Genomic DNA, 22,538 nt, shown 5'->3' with positions numbered 1-22,538 from the left:
CTAGAGCAACTGAATTGTGCTCTTATTATTCCTGGAGTTCCTCTAATAATGTTTGTCTTAGTGGTTGTCATAGCTTACTGTTGGACAGGAGCTCTGGAGATGAGGACTATGTGTTAGGAAACAATGTAGTATATCCTATGCATTGTAAGAAGTGGCAGATGTGAAGGTTTCAGAGGATGTAAGAAGAATCCATCAGTTTAAATTAGGCTCTATACTCATAGCTAGTTCCCACATAAACAGCTGTTAGTGTAGTTCTAGTTTCTTCTGAATGGCAGAAACAGAGATATTAATGAACAAAAATATGTTTTAGGGCTTGTGCGGTGAGAAGGCTACGGTGCCGATGTGCTGTAAACAATGCATTGCACACTAAACCTTTTTTCCGTTTCAATGTATTTATTATTGTTTATTTGAGCATTTAGTACAGATCAAACAGTCCGTACAGAGGAAATAAGCCAAGTACATGGATCAACATTATGGCAAACTGGTATCCATTAAACACTGTGGAACGATCAGTTAACCACTTAAGCCCCGGAAGATTTTACCCCCTTCCTGACCAGGGCCTATTTTGCGATTCAGCACTGCGTGATTTTAACGGACGATTGCGCGGTCGTGCGACGCTGTACCTAAACGAATTTGGCGTCCTTTTTTTTCCCACAAACAGAGCTTTCTTTTGGTGGTATTTGATCACCTGTGCGAATGTTTGATCATGCGCTATAGACAAAAAAATAGCGTCAATTTTGAAAAAATAACAATATTTTTCACATTTTTTTTTATATGAAATTCCCCCCCCCCCAAAAAAATGTAAAAATCAAAATAAGATTTTAGGCCAAATTTTTTTTTACCATATGTTTGTAAAAAAAAATAAAAAATCGCAAAAAGCGTATTTTGATTGGTTTGCGCAAAAGTTATTGCGTTTACTAACAAAGGGAAAGATTTTTGTTGTTTTTTTTTTAACGCATAATGGCGGCGATCTGCGATTTTTTTTTTTTTTTTTTTTTGCGGGACTGCGACATTGGGGCGGACAGATCAGACCCTTGACTGACATTTTTGACACTTTTGGGGTTACCAGTGACATTACTACAGTAATCAGTGCTATACATATGCACTGTTACTGTAAAAATGACACTGGCAGTGAAGGAGTTAACTGTATTGGAGACGGAGGGGTTAAGTGTGTCCTACGGGCATGTTTCTAACTGTGATTGGCGGCTGTGGCTTGATGTGTAAGAACAATGATCAGCGGTCCTACATAGTAGAACCGTTTGATCACCATTCTTACACAGGCAGAACTGACAGGCGGCTTTGTTTACACTAGCCGCCTGCCTTTCTCCCGCTGTCATGGACGATCGCGAGTGCCGGCGGACATTGGGTCCGCCGGGCACACGTGCGGGGGGGTCCATGACCGTGCGGGAGTGCGCATCCGGCGGCGCGCACTCGCTCCCAAAACCCTTACAGGCTAGCGACGTAGCCCTACGTCGCTCTGCCTGTGAGGGGCTGACTGCCGACGTAAATAGTCGTGCCGCAGTCGGCAAGTGTTTAAGATGTGTCATTGTTGCTGGGTTGTATCCCAAACCAAGGGCAAGACCAAACATATTTTTTTTTTTTTTTAACTTTAATAAAATGTCACAAATTACCTTTCATTCAATTATTGTCACCAAAACTCAACTCAGGGTTGACTGACTTACTACGTCTGCTGGAAGCCTGTTCCAAGCATCAACTACTCTTTCTTTAAAATAATAAGTTTGAAGTGTGGGTAGGTGTGAACTTTTTTTCTGTCCGTTTACAGGTCATGTCCCCGTGTTCTTGATCTTAGCTTCATATTGAAAATACTGCCTTGCTGAGCCTTATGCACATAAAGACTTTCCTTTCTTTCATTTAGAAGGTACATGTTAAAGTGAATCCCTGGTTAAGATGTAAAATCAAATATTCATTTTTACTTTGTATTTCAATTATTTTAAGCCTTACTCCTAATTAATCTCAACAATCTTGAAGTGTGTAATTTTACTTTTTGAAGATCCCCACTTATTTATTTCCTTCGACTCTGTAACACATCACTATGCCCTGTGAGCAGAATTAAAGGATAAGTCAAGGCAAAACCTAACTAACGCTAAACCTGCTCTGTGCCACAATCTAAAGCTGATCTAGCTGAACTAGATGTCCTCCTCCTGATAGCCAGCAACTGTATATTTTTGATAGGGGAAAATTAAAGGTAGAGAGCCTAAAAAAAAAAAAAAAGAAAACAAATGCAGCAACCACATCTAAGAATAGTGGTCCGATCTGTCTGCCGCAATGTCGCACTCCCGCTAAAAACTGCAGATCGCAGCCATTAGTAGTAAAAAATAAATAAAAATCACATAAATCTTTCCCCTAGTTTGTAGACGCGATAACTTTTGCGCAAACCAATCAAAATATGCTTATTGGGATTTTTTTTCTTTACCAAAAATATGTAGCAGAATACAAATTGGCCTAAAATGATGAAAAATTGTTTTTTTTTTTTCAGAATTATCGCTCTTTTTTTGTTTCTAGGGCAATAAATAAAAATTGTACAGGTGATCAAATACCACCAAAAGAAAGCTCTATTTGTGGGGGGAAAAAAGGGACATCAATTTTATTAGGGTACAGTGACGCACGACTGCGCAATTGTCAGTTAAAGTAACGCAGTGCCTAATTGCACAAAATGGCCTGGTCATTAAGGGGGCAAAACCTTCCAGTCCAGAAGTGGTTAAAAAAAAAACAAGGCTTCCAATTAATGACTGAGAAGAGCTCAACCCTACTTGATTTTGTTCAGGCTGCAGACAGAAGGAACTGTTGCCGGAACACACTGCTGCATACTGTATGTAGCTGATGGTACGTACGGTTTATTCAGCGCTGACTGCAGCTGTATCACTTAAAAAAGGAAGTAGTTCATTTGGGCCAGCTTGGCCCAAACATTCTAAGGTGGCACAAAATATTGAGTTAGGCTTCGAAGGTTAGAACTCAGGTTATTATTAGGGCACATTCACACTAGGCATCTCTTAAACACTCATTCTTTAACATAATGTATTAATATGCATTATGGCACTCTGCGTTCAGGCAGACTATTCATTTTGAGCAAGCTTGCAGTGCAGGTTACCATACAGGAAAAAAAGACATGTACTAATTTTTTTTTTTTTTTTTTTAATGCAGTGCACCACAATGCATAAATGGTTCACATCTGCAACACAAGGGCATTGTTGTGCACTGTCCAGGTGCTTTGGGGGATAGATTTAAAAATGAATCGCACTGTAGTGCACCACGCTATCCCATTATTGTACATTACCACAATGTGATAGCGTGCATGGCCTTGCGCTCCAGTGTAAAGTGGTGAAATATCCCCAAGAGGGTGAAGGAAAATTATATAATCTTGACACAAGTATTTACTGTAAGGGCCGGTTCATACTGGTTTGACATGCGCTCCGACTTCGAGAGCACAAGTCGCAGGACATTTCAAAATCAATGGTTCCCTATGAGAGCCATCTTAACAGGTCTGACTTGTGTTGGTCCGACTTTGAAAAAGGTTTCTGCACTACTTTGGTCCGACTTAGGTGTGATTTCAGCCCATTGATTTGAATGGAAATCACATCCAAGTCGGATCATCATCTTAACGGATCTGACTTGTGCTCTGAGATCAAGTGTATGCAATTTTAGCAATGTAAAATCCCCAATAAAAAAAAAACAGTATGGGGTCCCCCCAAATCCATACCAGGCCCTTTGAGTCTGGTATTGATCTTGAGGGAGATCCCCACTCCAAATTTTTTTTTTGAATGGGTTCCCCCCCAAAGACCATACTAGACCCTTATCCAAGCATGCAGCCCAGGAGGTCAGGAAAGGGGGGGGGGGGGTGAGCACATACCATACCAGGCCACATGCCCCTAACCTAGGGGGATAGGTGCTTTGGGACAGGGAGCAAGGGCCTCTTCTTCATCCCCCCCATGTTGAGGGCATGTGGCCTGGTAGGAGGGGTAGGCGCTCGCTCATCCCCCGCCCCTTTTCTGACCTGCGGGGCTGCATGCTCGGATAGGAGTCCGGTATGGATTTTGAGTGGGACCCCACACTGTTTTTTTTGCGTTTCCCTAAAGGGCCTGGTAGGGATTAGGGGGGGACCCCATGTTGTTTTTTTTTTTTTTTTTAATTTGTCGTGAGGTTTCATCCATACTAGAGCCAAAGTAATTGTTTTGATTGGTCAAAGTACAAGTCGCATTCATCTCAAAGTCAGGTCAAAATCGGATCCTGTTATTTGAAATTGCATGGAAGTCGGACCTGAAGTCGCAGGGCTAAATCGGATCGGAAATCGTGGTGCTAATTCCGTGTCGGATCAGTGTGAACATAGCCTAAGTCTATCCAAAGAAGCTGGGCTAGAGTTAAGCTTCAAAAATATGTCTTGTGTATTTATAATAATTAATATTTATAATAATTTATACTAATATAAATTAGCTTGTGAAAAAGACGATTCTAGCATCTTGCATGAGTAGGCCATAATATGCTCCTGTAATAGTACAAGTGATGCTTGTCTTTGCCTGTTGATTTTACATTCAGTCTTATGTGTCAGCATAATATTTGTCTTTTAAAAATCAAAGAAAGAAGGCTGCGAAGTTGACACCTTTGTTTTCTGAATGAAGGTCTGTGCACAAGTCAGAAGTCTGCCACATTTCAAAGTGAGATTTTGTTTGTAAATTGTTATGTTGTGCCCCGTCAAACCCTGTCAGAAATTGTTTGCTACTTTGCAATTCATCAGAAGAGCCCAATTAATAGGGAAGGGAAAATGCAATGTACGTGACTTAACTAAAAAAGAGGGAATAACAGCAAAACAAGTGGCTCCACTTTACAAATGTAAATAAGGTGACTACAGAGTAGAGTGAAGAAGATGTGCTCTGACAGGAAAGCATACATTAGATGCGATAAGGTGGCTGCTCGCTGAAGATTTTCCATGCTATAAGGCAGAGATGAAAGCATTTTGGCTTTCTCTTTGTGTTGCATAATTTATCACCATTGTGCTGTTCCAGTTCACGTACTTTTAACAGTCAGTTTGGGCTTTTTCTTGTCACTCTCATCATATCATCTTCATTCAAGAAGTCACTTGTACAATGAAATGTGAGTTGCTGCTGCAACCTAAATGCACTCAAAGTCTTGGACTAAATTATTACTATATTCATTGAAGAAAAGAGTAGCTTAGCTTTTCAACGCCACAGGCTACTTAAGGGGTTAATCCGACCTGAACTAATATTTCAGTTAAGTTACCACTTAGAAAGTAATGGATATTTATTAGCATTTCCCCTTTCATTTCATTGGAGAGATCTTGTGTTTAATTAATGTCAAATGGAGATAGGGTTCTTTCACATGGGCTTTCCGCCAGGCGGACTGCGTTTTATCAGCTGATCACCGCTGAGTAGCGGATGACAGTTCCGTCTCCGCTTACTTTGCAGAGATGGAGCTGTCAGATCTAGGGGTGCACCGATCCGACTTTTTTTGTCCCGATACCAATATCTGGCATTGTGTATCTGCCGATACCGGTAGCGATCCGGAACTACACACATAAAGCATGCAGGTTCAGTACAGAGCAAAGCCGCTGCTTCATGTGTATGGCATCTACATTCACAGGCGGAGTGCATCTGATATCACTCCGCCTGTGAGCCGGCCCTATACAGGAAGTATCGGCTCCCATCCCATACTACTACACCAAGTAAGGGATGGCTGAGCCGGGACTCAGCAAAACCGCTTCGGCCCATGGATCGGTTAATTTTACCGATCCCCGATCCAGCTATTGTGGCAGTATCAGCGCTGATATCCGATCCTAATATCGGATCGGTGCTTCCCTAATCAGATCCCCGCTCTCCTCTATGAGAGATCGGATGAAAATGGACATCCTCCAGACCGATGGAAAATAGAGTTTCCATCCGTCCTTGATTTCACGGACAGTATCGGATCGTAGAGCAGCGGGTGTCAGCGGACCTGACGCCGCTGACATCCTCTGCTACATAGAGGTACATGGAGCATCCGATCAGGTCCGCCTGAAAAACTGACAGGCGGACCTGATCGGAAAAGGGGGCCCTTTTCTGATTTTTAGCCCTGTGTAAGCTCTAACTAGAGCAACTGGGAGCTTTCACAGGGCTTCCTTTCTTTGTTCCTAATAGCTCAACAGAGTGGCAGTGGGGGGCATTACAGCAAAACACAGGCTTGCTTTGGGCTTCCATTGCCATTAACCAATTGAAGACCAGGCATTTTCTGGCACTTTTTGTTTACATGTGAAAATTAGTTAGAACCAACAAACATTATGTAGGTTTTGCACGTGGTATTTGCGCAGCGGTTTTTCAAACAGTTTTTGCGAAAAAGATATACTTTTTTAAATTTACTGCAAAAAAAAAAAACACAATACATAACCCAATTTTTTGTAAAATATAAAAGATGATGTCACGCCGCATAAATAGATACCAAACATGTCAAGCTTTAAAATTGGGCATGCCCGTACAACGTCAACAAACGGCGTAAATTTTACTATTCATAGGCGATGCTTTAAAAGCCTTTACAGGTTACCACTTTAGATGTACAGAGGAGGGGGGGCACTTACATTTTTTTTTTTTATATTATTTTTCAAATTTTTACACTGTTGCTTTACTTTTTTTAGGCACATAACAGGTACTCTTTATGGAGGGATCTGGGGTCTATAAATCTCTCCTTTTGTACTTGAAACTAATTAAAACGCTAAGATTGGTGTTTTTGAATACTTTTGATTTTGGAAAACTGGCGCTTTTAGGATGCCTGTAAACCGTAAGTGATGTCATGAATGCGGCCAGCCTACAGATGTGAAGGCTTATCGCTCTGGTCTCCCGGTGGGACAGGAGAGCCCACGCGAGCGGCGGGAGGGGGGGAACACCACTGCTTGTAATAACAGCCAAGCAAGCTACTTCGCCGCTTCGGTTGATATTGCAAGAGAGCCGATCGTCATCTCTAAAAAAAACGGTGCAGGCATCACCCCCGGTACAACCACTTAAAAGTCAAATGACGTACAGGCACATGATTTGGTGGCAATTGGTGAAAGTAGACCTTTACTTTAAAGCACTCTTTTTTCATATTTCTAATGCTCTCCCCTCCTTAATCTAAAATAGCAATGGTTTTTTGTCCACTTTTATTTATGTAGGGATGCACCCTTTTTTTATCGACGAGTAGGAGTACCAATACTTTCGGTCAAGTACTCAACTACTCTCCAATTCAGAGTACTGATACTATATGGTGCTATTAGCGCCCATACAAAATGAATGGGCGCAAATCACAATGCAAAGAATTGTATGTGATTTGAACAGGAATGCACTCCCGTGTGAACCCAGGCTTGTCATTGTGATTTTGAGCTCACACAGGAGCGGCATGGAAAACCTCCCTGCATGACCTCCTAGCTTCCAGCGGTTTGAGACATCCACTGGACTATGCCCCCCCCCCCCCCCTTCTGGGGAGGCCTGTCCACACATGGCATATTGGGATCTCCATATGTGAGTATGTAATAGTTTTGTATTTGATGGGTCACTAGGTTTGTGCACATGTTTGTAATACATTAACCAATGGTTCACTCCTTGGGTCTCCTGGTGAAGTAAACCAGTTGAACCATGCACCCCTTCCTGTACCACTGACCCCTGAATTTTTATATTACTATGTCTCTAGTTTTTCGATATTTGATATGCGAGTATGTAATGTTTTTGTATTTGATGGGCCACTAGGTTTGTGTACATGTTTGTAATACATTAACCAATGGTTCACTCCCTGGGTCTCCTGGTGAAGTAAACCAGTTGAACCATGCACCCTTTCCTGTACCACTGACCCCTGAATATGTATATTACTTTGTCTCTAGTTTTTCGATATTTGTACTTGAACCTACCGGATTGTCTCTATCAGAGAAGTTATTGTGCTGCTCAAATGCTTGCACATTACATATTATGTCTTACAACTTTTTAATGATATATTGTAATACAATGATGTGTTTTTAGACATTTGCGTTTGTCTCCTTTCTTCTTTGGGGTTATGGTTCACACTGTCCACATAGCAATATGTAATTATTAGTTTATAATCCTGTTCTACATATCGTTATACATTCCAACATGAAGCTAACTCGCAGCAAATACCTTTTCAGGGGGTGGTAGAATATTTTATGCACCTGTCAGGTCCAAAAACATCAATAAAGTCCCAGCAGGCCTCACTTCACTCTATACAAGTTTTAATAGAGTTTCACTTTAATTTCTTTATCTGAGCTATAAAAAAAAAACACATTGTACTTTCTTAAAGGCCAGTAAACGAAGCACTTATTGCAGCAGGGTAATGCTTTGTTTCATATTCAGTTTAATGAGTCACAATGATTGCTTTTCACAACAGGTCTCTTTATCCTTTCATACCACTAGCAGAGCTGCAGTTTGCTTTAATTTTCCCAGGCGTTCAAAGAGCATGTATTTAATATATCTGTTTTGTTCAGGTGTTCATTATTCATTTGTAGAAATTATATCTGATCGCTGTATCTTCTGAAAGTAATCACTTTTTGCATTTGTTTTTATTGGCTTCTCTGGTTAAGCTCATAATGCATGACGTTGTATGTAGTGTGTACTCTGAATCTGGCGTGGTGAATAATGTTGCTTCTTCCCTCTTCAATAAACATTTCAAATTAGCAATGATTATTTTCATAACCCAGAGGAGCTCAAAGTGTGCACATAGGTACAATAAACAAAGGATATACAAGGTCCAAATCAAGCTGGGCCTAAGGAGGTTAGAATTGTTTTCTTGATCCCCAGCTCAGAACATTTCAAGGTTTCTTGTGACAGGGTGCCTTTTTAAGTTTTTTTTTTAGTTTTCTTTGAAACAGATTGCTTGTAGAGTACCTCACCAAGCAAACAATTCTCAGCATGAGATTCAGCAAGATTTAAGAGGACATACTGTGTTGGCTTTCTTATTATTTTGAGAAAATACAGGGACAGACCGAGAATAATAATTTGCTTATATAATACATGGCTTTTATACATATCCCTTGTACGGGACAGAGGGTGCCTATAGATGTTGTTATTATAGTAGACGCTGTAGACCATTTTAAAGCATGTCTATCCTTTGGTAGTAAACAGCAGCACTTTTTTTTTTTTTTGTGGCTTGGTCTGTGTTGGAAAATCATATTTGAGCAAACCTATACTGGTCACCTATAGCTGTTTTATTACCTGGTGGATAGTCCTGTTCCAGCCACAGTTAAAGCGGAGTTCCACCCGAAAATGAAAGTTCGTTCCATCTTCTTGGTCCGGGTCACCTGAAAAACAAATGGATAATCAATTTTTTTTTTTTACTTACCGTGTTTAGAAGATAATATACTTACCTTACTTCTTCTTCCTCCCCTCGGCGGCCACGGCGAGTCCTCAATTCCTGGCTTGCAATGATTCCTGGGAGCTGAACGTCATCGCTCCCAGGAATCAATGCGCCTGCACCGGCCCCAACGTCAGTTCCAGTGCAGGCATCGTCATACCTTGCTAAACAGCTTCTGGGCATGCCCAGAAGCTGTGCAGGGATGACGCTGCAGACCCGGAAGTGACGACGGGGCCGGCGCAGTGCATCATGGGACCGAAGAGGACGGAAGAGGATCGTGCTGGCTTCAAGCTGCCCACACCTGAGATGGCAGCGCTGGAGAAGACATTTTCAAGGTAAGTATTTCCTCTTGCAGGTAACTGCAACCCGGGACAGTTCAGAGGCTATCCATTGTGGGATGCACTAGCCCTGACTGTCCCGGGGGTATTTTTATGTATTTTTTTGTTTTTTAGGTGGAACTCCGCTTTAACTTTGTTTGACATCTTAGCACAGCTATTAAAGTATGTGTGCCCTAAAAATGAGCATATTTTATCTGGTCCCTTTTGGTCTGTTAAAAATACCAATAAAAATGCTTTGTGTTCTGTTTAATAAGTGCTAAAGGATACCTGCCAAAAATGTTGTCAGCTGATAAAGCTTACTGTGTTTACATATTCATCATTTCTCTGTTATCTCTTAGAACTTGCAGAACCCCTCCCTTCTTTTTTTTGTTAGGTTTTACTTCTTTATTAAAACAATTTACAAAGAAAGGTTACAAAACATTTAACTACAACAGTCCCATGACATGAGAGCAAATGAGAAAACACCAGGTGTACAAGATAAGTCTACAGGCAGCTTGGATCATGGCCTGGTTGGCCTCATGCCTGGTGGTGGAGGACCTCTCATTCCAGGTGGTGGCAGTCTCATATTAGATAGTGGCATTCCCATTGGTCCTCCCCTGCCTCGGGGCATGCCCAGTGGTGGACCCATGGGTGGCCTCATGCTTGAAGATGGGCCCATTATGCCTGATGGGGGTGGGGTGCTCCATGACCCATTGGTGGTGGTGGACATTCACCTCCTTGAGCAGCATACTGTGTTGGGGCCCAAGCAATACTAGCTGTGGCTGCTGCAGCGGCAACGTTGCTGGGGAGGGGGGACCAAAGACTGGCGAAGAAGTGTGAAGATTGCGTTGGACCCACAGACAGTTAAGTGTCTTTTTATTAAAAGTCAGCAGTTACAGTATTCGCTGCTAACTTCTATGTTTTTTTTTTTATAAAACGGCTGAAAAAACACTTTAATTGATGTTCAAAATAACTGATCACAAATGGTACATTTGGTTCCTGCAGATGATCAGATTTTATTAATACCAATTGGCTACCTAAGACAACATTTGTCAAAAGTAGTGGGATGCCTAAACAAAAGATTGGTAATTTTACTTTTAGGACTAAATTATTAAAATGTACCTAAGGCTTTCTTCACTTCTGAGCATTGATTTACTGCAGTAGTAACCTGATGATTGTGCATTTCCCATTTTAGCCACATTTTTCATGCATTGCCTTAAACTCTGTGTAATGGGCATTTGCTGGACTCTGCTTTAAAGAAAATCTCCAGCTTTTTTAATCCCAAAACAACAGATGCATTGTGTATGTGAATAGATCACAACCACACGGTCCATTTATGTGTAACTTACCTCCTTTAGCTGTATATAGCAGGTTTCTGTGTCTGTGATGTCACTTCTCCTGGCTGAATTTCAAAGTTCTCTGACTTCCTGTTTCCTTCCTTGGCCAGTCCCGATACTACATCTCCCATGATCCTTTAAACCTCTGTAGTTTCAGGGCGGCCTATGGGAGTTACTTGTACCAGCTGTGGGAGTAGATGTGGGTGGGTCTAAGGGTTACTGTGGCCTTCGTGTGGGTGGTGAAAGGAGAGGAATGGAATTGTGTTATCCCCGCCCACACTCCATTCTTCTCTGCAGTGGGAGGGAGGGAAGAAGAGGAAGTGTAACTTTAGTCAGAAAATTAAAATGATTCCAAAGGCAATTTTTTTATTTTTTAAAAATACCAAATGTCATACTTACCTGCTCTGTGTAATGGTTTTGCACTGAGCAGCCCCTACTCTTTTCTTCTCCCACCGCCAATTGCTAAGAGAGCACTCATGCATGTTTGCTCACACAACCAACACAGAAAAAACATGGCAATGACCACCAAACAGGCGTCACTTCACAGTGCCATTTAGGCTGGGTTCGCATCTGTGTGTTTCTGAATGCACGGCAACCCACACAGAAAACACTCTTTGCTGTGCGTTTCTAAAATGCGCAGCAATGCCCATTGCACTTGCATTACCATTTAGGCTGCATTCTCATCTGCGTGTTACAGAATGTGTATCCAAATGCACACCAATCCACAAGAAAATGCAGGCTTTGCCAAGCATTTCAAGAACTTGCGGCAATGGACAGCATTCTTGTGTTACCATTCGTTTGCATCAGTACGTTTCCAAACGCGCGACAGCCCACGCAGAAAGTATACTCTTTGCCTCATGTTTCAAAAACGCGTGGCATTGCACAACATATTTGTGATACCATTTATTTGCATCGGCATGTTTCTGAAAACGCACTGATCCACAAGAAAAGGCACGGAAACGTGTGGCGCGCTTGCATTACCATTCATTTGCATCTGCACATTTACAAACACGTGGCAACCACCACAAAAACATTCGCTTTGCAATGTGTTTTGAAAATGCGTGGTAACGTTGATCGCACTTGCGTTAATTTTCATTTGCATCTGTGCATTTCTGAAGGCACGACAACCTGAAAGAAAATGCACACCTTGCCGTGCTTTTATAAAATGCGCGGCAACGCTACATTTGCATCTGCATAAATCCAAATGACCGGCAACCTGCAAAGAAAATGTGTGCTTTGTTGTGCATTAAGAAAACCCGTATCGTGCTTGGGTTCCCTTTCATTCACATTTGCGCGTTTCTGAACATAGGACAACCCGCAAGAAAAAGCATGCGTTTTTGCGTTCGGAAACAAGCAGATGTAAATGCAGCCTAATCGTTATTGACACCCCGATCACAGTTAGCAGATGCATGTTTTGACGTGTGACAAAACACGCTACAAGTGCTAAAACACACTCTGAAAAACTATGTGACACTCAATGACTGAAAACCTTCCAGTGCTTCTTTGGGGCATTTGTTGCACTTAAGGCAGCCAAATGAAGTGCACATTTATGCTTGAAAAACACACAAGAAACCGTGAGTGGGAACAGGCATTTTCGCTACACGTGAGAATGGAACACGCTTGGGAGGACGTTTTTAGGCAGCAAGAATGACCAGGGAGAAAAGGGAAGGGTTATAAAAAAAAAAAAACCACTGATCCATAAAAGTTGCACAAGAATGATAATCATGCTGGTGCTAGTGTGAACCAGGGCTATCTATTGAATCCCTCCCAGGGTCAGCATAATGATCTTTTACATTAGTCTGTGTATGTGTGTGTGCATGAAGGGGTTTCCTTCTTAAATAATGCTGTGATCTGTGAGGCAGGACTTGGGAGCTTTGGACTCTTCCTGTAGGTGTGACTGGCCCTGGAATGAATGCTAATAAAGATGTATTCCATCCCACCCACCATCAGAGATGTGAAGGAAGTTACATCACTTGCAGAGTTTGAAGGACTACAGAGAGGAGTGTTATAGGCTCTAGCTGCTGCAGGACGTGGCTGTGGAAGGGACACAGTCTATCAGCAGGATATACAGAGTGTATAACAACAACTAAAACCAGAATATCAGGGAATCTGCAGACAGCAGAGCAACATGGTACAGAGTAGAGATGCACAGAGGAAGAGGCCCTGAGCCCCCCGCCTCAAAGCACCTATCCCTTCATGTTGAGGGGATGCGGCCATGTATGGTTCAGGAGGGGGGGGGGGTCGCTCACTCGTTCTCTCCCTTTCCTGACCTCCTGTGCTGTATACTCAGATAAGGGTCTGGTATGGAATTTAAAAAAAAAAAATTTGGTGTGGGGGGAGGGTGTCCCCTCCAAATCCATACTAGACCCGAAGGGCCTGGTATGGACCTTGAAGGGGGGTGGGGGGGGCACCATGCGTTTTTTTTTCACAATTTTTTTTTTTTCTTTTTTACATTCAGTTGTCAGCTGGGGACCCCACTGACAGCTGATGACTCATCGCTCGTTAAAGAGGTGGCAGCCGGCTTCTCGGTCCACTCCTTGGCATCTAGCTATATACAGTGTTTAAATGAAAAAATAAAAACCTCATAGCGCAAAACATATAAAACTGCCATCACAAACACAACACTTGTGTTTCTGGTGCGATTTCATTGAAGTCTATTACACGCAAAATGCGGGGAAAGAAAGTCCTGAGCCTTTCTTAAAACGCACCAGCTGCAAAACGCATAGATGTGAACGTGTACCATAGGAAACCATGTTAAATGGACTGTTGTGCGTTTCTGCAAACTGCAAAATGCACTAAAAAAACGCTTAAGTGTGAACTCAGGGTAAGGCAAGTATTATTTAACCCAGGAACACTGATGAGGATTGATAAATGGATTGCATTTATGATTATTTCTTTTTAGATCTGTAAGGAGTTTGGTGCCTCAAACCAAAATTGGTGGGACTTTATGGGCTGGTCAAGAAGTAGTAGAGTGTGTAAAAATTATATCACAATTTATTACATTGGTCATAATACATATAATAATAAATGAAAAATTGGGTGCCAATGGGTTATAGACCCATGTGTATAGTGAAGGATAAGATAGAAGGAGTGACAATGTGAATGGTGAACATAGATATAATTCTCTGTCTGTTCCGGCTCATGTGTGAGACTCTGGAATGTGTTGAGAGAGAGTGTATATCTCTAATTTCCAATGCGTTTCGGCATTCTATATGTTGCCTTTATCAAGGAAAAAGAGTTGGTCACCATATCTGGAAAATATATGGTAAGAATAAGTTGTTTGCATAGTATGTAAATATTTCCAGTAAATGGGAAAAAGGAATATATCAACATACTTGTGACATTGGCGTCAGATCCCGGACCTTGTTATCTGTTCTCTCAAAATATTTCACACAGGATTTGGGGGAATCACTGTCTCTATGGTGAGAAGAAGTTAGAGTGAATTTGTTGAAATATTAGAGTGGTTTGTATGGAAGTTTGTGAAATGACTTACAATTTTGGAATCGTTGCTCTTGTAAATGGGGAGGAGTCCCTTGTAGTATCCTAAAAATGTTGAGTACGGTAAGTATTCAAGTATGGAAGAGCATGGCGATGAGAAGTAAGTCGTTTAATAAGTAGATATAAATGATTTTACACTTACAAATTAGATGTGGTTGGTTCTTGTGGCCAGTAGAGGGAGCTCCGGTCTAATGTCCCGGTTGTTTCCCTAGTAACAGTAATATACATATAAGCCTTTGATCAAAAGGCATTTGTATTTGAAAGAATCATCCAACAATGCAGTAAATTGTCATTGTTGGATGGTAACTTACAGTTTTTGGAAGGAATTAGGTTGCTGAGTGTTGAAGAGAAGCGGGTCCTGGGCGTCCGGTACGTTCCCTCAGCTGGAGGGAAGTGGCGCCCTGTTAGAAATCCCCGGCTTTTTGTACCCGCTCACGCATGCGCAATGGCGCATCGGAGCGTCACAGCGCGGACCCGGCTTCCGGGTGAGCGTCTCGGCGTGGTGCGCGCCAGGCGAACCTGCGCGCGCATCCAGCCTGTGACCGATGGAAGGGAGATGTTCCGAAGCCGCCGACACAGGAAGGACGGAGATAGTGCTCCCTGTGACAGGAGCATTTCTCTGTCAAGTCCCCAGAGAGAAGGCCTCTGGGGTCACCTGTGCCGGGTGTGTTTTGGGATGGCAGAATGAAGGCGGAGGGATGATGAGACGCCACTTGTGTCACAAAAATGGATATAAATAAATATATTAATACAAAAAGAATTACTGATAATTGAGTAAATGAAAATATAAATGTATATATTAAACGTATATATGAAACATGATAAATTACAGCAAAATAATAACATGGAAGGAAGAGTGGGTTTCACTCGGGGGGACAATGCAGGCCAGGGCGGGGCGTCCCATTAATGATGGTGGCATACTAAATATAGAGTGTGTCGTTTTATATAGGTTATGAAAGGAGAGTTGGAAGCTTGCTGGGGATTATTATAGAATAGGTTATGTTTAGTCTGTTTTTCCGGAGACGAAGCCCTCTAAGAAGGGGCGATAACTTTCGTTATCATTAAGTCCGGGGGGTCTGGTAGCATTGAGTTTTTTGATCCAACGCATTTCTGTTTGTAATAGGGACTTATTCCAGTCTCCCCCTCTGCTTGGAGTGTGTATACGATCAAGAACAGAGAATTTGACTTTCGGCATTCTGTATTTGTGAAAATGAGACATGTGGCGGCCTAACGGTAAATAAAAATTACCAATGGACATGCTTTGCATGTGTTGGTTGACCCTGAGTCCAAATTCTTGGCGCGTCTTTCCGATGTAGAACGCGCCACATTCACAGTTCATTATATAAATTACCCCCTTCGTTTTGCAATTTGCATAATGTCTGGGGGAGAATAGCTCACCATTAGGTAGCAAAAGAGAAGTTGTTTTGGGAATGACGGCGCATTGTGCGCATGATCCACAGGGAAAGGTGCCTTTGATTTTACAAGGATCTTTATATGATATCATTTCGCTGTGTACGAGGGTTTGGTGCACAGAGCGAGTCTTTTTGTAGGAGATGAGCGGGTTGTCGGGTATTAAATCTTTCAATGAAGGATCTTCCGTGAGGATGGACCAGTTCTTTTTTAATATATTGCGAATTTTATTATGCTCGTTAGAGAATCTGAGTATTATTCTGGTCGGTGGTGGATCCGTTTTGGTGTTTTTATTTTTATTGAACAGGATTGTGTGTCGATCTTGTTGGTTGACCCGATTAAATGCTTTTTTAAGGCATGTTCGAGAATATCCTCGTGCTAGCAATCTGTCGGTTAGGGCATCGGCCTCTTGTTGGAATTTGGTTGGACTACTACAAATTCTCTTGAGTCTTAAAAATTGACTGTGAGGAATGGACTTTTTGAGGGGTTCTGGGTGAAAACTGGTGGCGTGAAGTACGGTATTGCCAGCTGTCTCTTTTCTGAATAAGGTGGTCATGATATTGCCGGTTTGATCTTTGTAAATGTAAGTATCCAAGAAGGCTATTTTTGTTTGGCTGTATGTCATTGTGAAATACATATTGTATCTGTTATGATTCATTTTGTTTAAACATTCAAGGAGTAGATTTTCGGGGCCGTTCCAGATAAGGAGTACATCATCGATGTATCTTTGCCATAACATAATGTTGGTGGTATATATGTTGTTTTCTTCTGATGTTAAGAAGTCCTCTTCCCATTCGCCCAAATAGATGTTCGCATAGGAGGGCGCGCAGCTTGTGCCCATGGCAACACCGCATGTCTGCACATAGTATGTGCCACAGAAGGAGAAAATATTGTGATGAAGTATGAATTTCAGCATAGTTAGAATAGTTAGTTAAACATTCTAACTATGCTGTCAATTTTTAAGACTCAAGAGAATTTGTAGTAGTCCAACCAAATTCCAACAAGAGGCCGATGCCCTAACCGACAGATTGCTAGCACGAGGATATTCTCGAACATGCCTTAAAAAAGCATTTAATCGGGTCAACCAACAAGATCGACACACAATCCTGTTCAATAAAAATAAAAACACCAAAACGGATCCACCACCGACCAGAATAATACTCAGATTCTCTAACGAGCATAATAAAATTCGCAATATATTAAAAAAGAACTGGTCCATCCTCACGGAAGATCCTTCATTGAAAGATTTAATACCCGACAACCCGCTCACCTCCTACAAAAAGACTCGCTCTGTGCACCAAACCCTCGTACACAGCGAAATGAAATCGTATAAAGATCCTTGTAAAATCAAAGGCACCTTTCCCTGTGGATCATGCGCACAATGCGCCGTCATTCCCAAAACAACTTCTCTTTTGCTACCTAATGGTGAGCTATTCTCCCCCAGACATTATGCAAATTGCAAAACGAAGGGGGTAATTTATATAATGAACTGTGAATGTGGCACGTTCTACATCGGAAAGACGCGCCAAGAATTTGGACTCAGGGTCAACCAACACATGCAAAGCATGTCCATTGGTAATTTTTATTTACCGTTAGGCCGCCACATGTCTCATTTTCACAAATACAGAATGCCGAAAGTCAAATTCTCTGTTCTTGATCGTATACACACTCCAAGCAGAGGGGGAGACTGGAATAAGTCCCTATTACAAACAGAAATGCGTTGGATCAAAAAACTCAATGCTACCAGACCCCCCGGACTTAATGATAACGAAAGTTATCGCCCCTTCTTAGAGGGCTTCGTCTCCGGAAAAACAGACTAAACATAACCTATTCTATAATAATCCCCAGCAAGCTTCCAACTCTCCTTTCATAACCTATATAAAACGACACACTCTATATTTAGTATGCCACCATCATTAATGGGACGCCCCGCCCTGGCCTGCATTGTCCCCCCGAGTGAAACCCACTCTTCCTTCCATGTTATTATTTTGCTGTAATTTATCATGTTTCATATATACGTTTAATATATACATTTATATTTTCATTTACTCAATTATCAGTAATTCTTTTTGTATTAATATATTTATTTATATCCATTTTTGTGACACAAGTGGCGTCTCATCATCCCTCCGCCTTCATTCTGCCATCCCAAAACACACCCGGCACAGGTGACCCCAGAGGCCTTCTCTCTGGGGACTTGACAGAGAAATGCTCCTGTCACAGGGAGCACTATCTCCGTCCTTCCTGTGTCGGCGGCTTCGGAACATCTCCCTTCCATCGGTCACAGGCTGGATGCGCGCGCAGGTTCGCCTGGCGCGCACCACGCCGAGACGCTCACCCGGAAGCCGGGTCCGCACTGTGACGCTCCGATGCGCCATTGCGCATGCGTGAGCGGGTACAAAAAGCCGGGGATTTCTAACAGGGCGCCACTTCCCTCCAGCTGAGGGAACGTACCGGACGCCCAGGACCCGCTTCTCTTCAACACTCAGCAACCTAATTCCTTCCAAAAACTGTAAGTTACCATCCAACAATGACAATTTACTGCATTGTTGGATGATTCTTTCAAATACAAATGCCTTTTGATCAAAGGCTTATATGTATATTACTGTTACTAGGGAAACAACCGGGACATTAGACCGGAGCTCCCTCTACTGGCCACAAGAACCAACCACATCTAATTTGTAAGTGTAAAATCATTTATATCTACTTATTAAACGACTTACTTCTCATCGCCATGCTCTTCCATACTTGAATACTTACCGTACTCAACATTTTTAGGATACTACAAGGGACTCCTCCCCATTTACAAGAGCAACGATTCCAAAATTGTAAGTCATTTCACAAACTTCCATACAAACCACTCTAATATTTCAACAAATTCACTCTAACTTCTTCTCACCATAGAGACAGTGATTCCCCCAAATCCTGTGTGAAATATTTTGAGAGAACAGATAACAAGGTCCGGGATCTGACGCCAATGTCACAAGTATGTTGATATATTCCTTTTTCCCATTTACTGGAAATATTTACATACTATGCAAACAACTTATTCTTACCATATATTTTCCAGATATGGTGACCAACTCTTTTTCCTTGATAAAGGCAACATATAGAATGCCGAAACGCGTTGGAAATTAGAGATATACACTCTCTCTCAACACATTCCAGAGTCTCACACATGAGCCGGAACAGACAGAGAATTATATCTATGTTCACCATTCACATTGTCACTCCTTCTATCTTATCCTTCACTATACACATGGGTCTATAACCCATTGGCACCCAATTTTTCATTTATTATTATATGTATTATGACCAATGTAATAAATTGTGATATAATTTTTACACACTCTACTACTTCTTGACCAGCCCATAAAGTCCCACCAATTTTGGTTTGAGGCACCAAACTCCTTACAGATTACATATCGGGATGTTGGCTACACCTACTATTTAAGGGCAACTAGGGATCTAACACACAAGTATTTCTTTTTAGATACCAGTGTTTCCTTAGGTCTGTAAATTTTTACAGACCACCATATACTTTAACTGAATTTCTCGCCACTGTGTTGCATTTTTATTAGTAATTATTAGCTGAACCATAGCAGGGGTCCACAGACAGGACATGAGACAATGCTCAATACTTTTAATAAAAGTTATCATTTGTTTTTGGCAGCTACAGTTTATTAGATTTAAAAGTAGAATTCCTGTCTTCTGCGATAATTGTGCGTTTTACTTTGGATATGGTTATTAAAAATTGGATTTACTGTTGGTGAAATAGAATTTCTAAATGGAAAGTATGCTGTCTCTGCAAATGCGATGATGGAAGTTCTTTTATATTACCAGGGAAGAACTTCAAATAATATAGTATTAGGTTTAAGATTTATTAAATAAAGTTAATCCTGTATCCTTGTTTAATATTGGCGAGTGAAGACAATCAAAATAAATGAAGAATATAGTACCGGTTTTTCTTCCTAGAGGTTCACAAATGACAAAGGATTACAATGTACTTTGGGGTGTGCGATGCAGAAGAAACCAAGTGGACATAGCTGGTCATGTATGAGGAAGGCTTTGTTTCACTTGCTGACCATTTGCCGTTATCCGGCTCCAATAAAGATAGTAAATCATTTTAAAGGCTATGGCATGTTTATTTGGTGCTACAATTGTCATAGAAAATGATGGCAGCAAGGGGGCATTTGACTGAAAGGTGAATGGAAAATTGTGTTTTCAGCACAGTATGCTGTAGATACTTTGATGGAGACACTCAGAACTGATGGCGCCATACGACATGCACATAACAAACAATAGGAGTTTCAAACCTTTTCTTTCTAATTCTTACTAGGCCTTCTGCAGTCATTGTTTGCTCCTGAACAATAGGTACTACATATGGTAGTGAACGGTACGCAACAATTTATTTCAACTTCTGTGTTTTGTGATGGCATGGAAAGGCATTGTCCTCCAAACTTGGTCACCAGATGTGCTGATATGTGCCTAATTCTAAGGAAGATCTAATGAGTTCTGATCCCTGGGTAGTAGCATCTGCATTACGAAATAAGATTAACATCATATTTGGAGTGTTATTCTGAAATGGCCCATCTGGAGAAGAATTATTTGCACATCAATTTATGACATTCTATACTTAAAAAAGAAAAAAGGATAAAAAAAATACTGGGGCTTTCTTTTGTGTTCAGCAGGACCCGATCTCATTGTCTGTCCTTGACATTGATGATTAAAGTAAGGTAAGTCTCAAAAGGTTGGGCATCTTGCAGAGAAAGGTTATCCCATGCCAGTCTGAAATACAAGAGTGCATTGTTAATCTTTCACTGCCTGTTTTTCTTGAAACATTGTCTTTGTGTGGTATATGTGACATCATCCGCCATTCACAGCGCCCTATTAGTGGTGTTTCATAGGATAAGACTCATACAGCAACTTATTTGTATTGAATTTAGAACATTCTCTTTGATGTTCCGTCACCCTTTGCGCTCTGGAGTCAGACTTGAATTGCATGGCTAACCTCTCACCTCCTAAATCTATTTCAGGTCAAAGCTTGGATGATTTTTTTTATGAAATACCTGAAACTTGAGTGAGTGTGCTGGACTGTGTTAAGGGTTTGTGTAGCAAATAGCAGGCTTCTGATTTCTTCAGGCTATAATTGATTAGCTGGAGCAGTGTGTTTAAAGTGAAGGTTTTTATAGCTGTTCCTCTCACCTAATTATCGTGGCAATTGAAACAATATATTAACTGTTTTTTGTCATTAGTTGATAATCTCAATATTCACATCTAGGGCTAGACATTAACACTGCTATTAAATCTTGGCCCTGCTGCACTATTCTGTTACTTTCTAAACATGATCATTTTTATTATTTCAGCATTAGTTTGATTTATAGACAAATGTTTCAATATATTATTATTATTATTATATATTTCCTTCCATGGTAGGGTTTCCCAGATGTAGAAGTAAACCTTTAGTGAAAATATGCAGACTTTGTTTTCTTTGATGAAAATATAGACCTCGTGTATTGCATTAAAAGGGTGTATTAAACTTCTGCTTACCTAAAGAAATGTGATATCTAAATCTCCATTATAGTTAAGATCAATTAGTTACAATGTCCCATCCCTAATAAACCTTAGTACACAGTAACCAAACCCGCTTACAGATAGTTCCCATTGGGGGGGTAGGCGGATTGGGTATGCTGTGTTTTATTTTAAATATATATATATATATATATATATATATATATTATTTTTTTCCTTTAATTGTTACCTTGTACTCCTTTAATTTTCTTCATTTTCCTAACTTGTACCAAGCAATGAGACAGAAATAACTGTAAATGTTATTGTTGAAATTGTTAAATTAAAATCCCAATAAAAATGTAAAAGAAAAAAAAATGCATTAAAGCGGTACCCATATTAAGGATCTATTTAAAAAATGCGTCTTAGAAACTGATTTGAATCTGAAATAACTACGCGATTTCTTCCAAGTTGTTACACATTCGCTTTTATTAAAATGTGGGCCACACTCCGAACCGTCAGCCTGCCAGTCTGCAGCACTGGATCCCTCCTGCACTGCTATCATTGGTTGCTAGGAATGCCAGTGTCCTAGCAACCAGTGATGTCACTTGTGTGCCCTGCCCTCTTCAGCAAGTTTCTCCACCCTGCTGCCACCCCCTGCAGCATGATACTTCTTCAAGCTCCTTCTTCTGCTTGCCTGGTTACAGCGGCTTTTCCATCAGGTACACTGTTTACTTAGATGGGCTCTTCCAATCTGAAGGCACACTGTAATTGGTTCATAACTGAAATTTAAGGAATGGGCACTCTGATGGGTGCATTTTCTCTTGATGGGGGCACTCTGATGGGGACATCTGCACTATGGGAACACCTGCTGTATGTGGTCATTTCGATGGGGACGCCTGCTATATGGGGTCACTCTGACAGGGACACCTGCTGTATGGAATCACTCTGATGGGGACACCGGCTCTATAGGGGCACTCTGATGGGGACACCTGCTCTATAGGGGCACTCTGATGGGGGCTTCTGCTCTATAGAGGTACTCTGAGGGGGACACCTGATGTAAAGGGGCACTCTGCTGGGCACACCTGGTGTAAAAGGGCACTCTTAAAAGTGCAAGCTCCGGGATGGCTATCCT

The 22,538-nt window shown here is 41.4% G+C and overlaps 1 protein-coding gene across 1 annotated transcript in view; it reads left to right on the top strand.

The window, feature by feature from the left end:
• The window catches only part of DTWD2 (DTW domain containing 2), a 425,138-nt gene that overhangs the window by 109,800 nt on the left and 292,800 nt on the right, over nt 1-22,538 (top strand). The gene's annotated exons all lie outside the window — the stretch shown is intronic.

The sequence above is a fragment of the Pelophylax lessonae genome, assembly GCF_965119305.1.
Source record: "Pelophylax lessonae genome assembly, chromosome: 1".
Classification (NCBI taxonomy): Eukaryota; Metazoa; Chordata; class Amphibia; order Anura; family Ranidae; genus Pelophylax; species Pelophylax lessonae.
Note: the sequence above shows the minus strand (reverse complement) of the source record. Positions and strands in the feature narration are given on the sequence as shown.